The sequence below is a fragment of the Crassostrea angulata genome, chromosome 2 (assembly GCF_025612915.1).
Source record: "Crassostrea angulata isolate pt1a10 chromosome 2, ASM2561291v2, whole genome shotgun sequence".
Classification (NCBI taxonomy): domain Eukaryota; kingdom Metazoa; phylum Mollusca; class Bivalvia; order Ostreida; family Ostreidae; genus Magallana; species Magallana angulata.
Genome location: NC_069112.1, coordinates 20,797,832 through 20,799,886, shown reverse-complemented (window position 1 = coordinate 20,799,886; position 2,055 = coordinate 20,797,832).

Here is a 2,055-nt window from a genome sequence, read left to right as displayed (position 1 = left end):
TGTAGATATATAGATGACATACAGGAATATTGGAAATGTGGTTTTGTCTTTAAGCATGGATCATTCATCACTTTAGCGAGGAACTGTTGAATACAAAGTTAATAAAATTATGAGATATACATTTGCTGAGTTTCAAGAACATTAATCATCCCGATATTGAATAAGTGATTGATTTTGAGCAAAACTAAGCGTAGATGATTGCCCTTTAACTTTTTCGTACGAACATTACTTTTTTTAAAAATAGAAATCGTTGTAAGTTTGTCGCACTGTTTCACTCACGTTTTGAGCATTAAATAACTGTTTTTTGGTAACCTGAAATTGATTGATATTATTTGTATATAAAATGAAAATATGCAACACACAATTCATTTCTGTCGTTTCAGGGGAAACAAAACTAGTGTATGTTGGAGTGTCAACTATATTATTTTTAATCTAAAGAAAACGTTTTTTGTTAACTTCTGTGAATCAAATGTCCATTTAACATCCGATTTTGTTTATATATAATGTGTTGGTTATCATATTGTATGTTTTCTCATTTGCATTGAATTATTTGATTTCGAGGACAAAGACTAGAAATAATGAAATATTCAAAGCACCATTAAATTGTCTCTCATGTGACATATGTATTTTACAAAGGAAAAAAATCCTCACGAGACCATTGCTTCAAAATAGTAAAACTTATTTAAAATGCCGGAAATACTCTAGCAAAAAATAAATGAAATGGCTTTTTAAATCGATTCAGAAGAGTTCTTGTGAAAATAAGCTCTATCTTTTACTGTAAATAATATATGAATTGATGAAGCCCATCGAAGTGCAAAGGTTTGCATTATAGATGGGACGTGCAGTGATAAATTTGCCTTGTAAAAGAGAACTATATTGATAAAACAGGGTTATTGATCTTTTTAAGGAAAAAAAAGCCAAACTTAGACATTTTTTTAATAGATTATTGATTAAAATTGATATTGTCTTACTTTGTAACAATACGTTTATGATTAAATGAAATCATATATTTCATCAAGTATGATCACATTATAAAATATTTCGGAATGTTTTTTTTTCTTTTTCATTACTTTCAATTGCAAAATGTTCAGTATTACTAACAAAAGATACGAATAACAGTTGGCCACTTAATTAATTAACTTATACTAAGTGGTTTATCAAGATGGGTTTTTTTAATTAATGATTCAGTTAAAGCAATTTTGATTATACATAGTTATAATATATAATTCTCTCTCTCTCTCTCTCTCTCTCTCTCTCTCTCTCTCTCTCTCTCTCTGAGTTGAACCCACAAAACTACTAACAACCCAGCTTGTATTTACATATTTCACATATTTTGAATAATCATTTATAAAAAATCATTTATAAAAATGATGGATTCAAACTTCTTCAGGTTTAATACATTTCCTAAAAAAATAAGTAAGAGGGTCTATAAAAAGACCTTTGCTATTACCATATTTTTTAACGTAGTATAATTACTAAATTTAGAAGACATAATTTAGAAATTGTTTCAAACAATTTGAAATAAAACAAAGTTCATAATTTTTGTTTTATTTCGAAGAAATATTTAGAATCTAATCCTGCAAGAATGAGGTCACGGTGCAGGTCAAACTTTGTGTTCTGTCAACAATAACCCATATTAGGTTGAAAGTAATACCTCCATAGATTGGGCTTAAAATCAAATAATATTGAAACGTAGAATTAAATATTGTTACATCATTCTGATTACCAAATAATGAAGGGATTTGTTAAACATATATTAATATGTATAGACATATAGTCGTCCTAAAAATTGACTTAAAACTTTTAGGTCGCCAGAAGTCATGGCGCAAAAAAAGTATAACCGTTAGTAGTTTAGATTTAACTCGCGAAAAGCCGATAAAAACTGTTGAAATGCTCAATGGTGGATAAATCAGTTAAACAATTATTTGCACAGTTATCTTCAACTCTTAGTAATACATATTTTGTGGGGGTTATGGTAACTGTATTTTGGACATGAAACACAACGAAAGAGATTAGAGTATCTGTAAATATTTTGTCAAAATGATAAACACCATC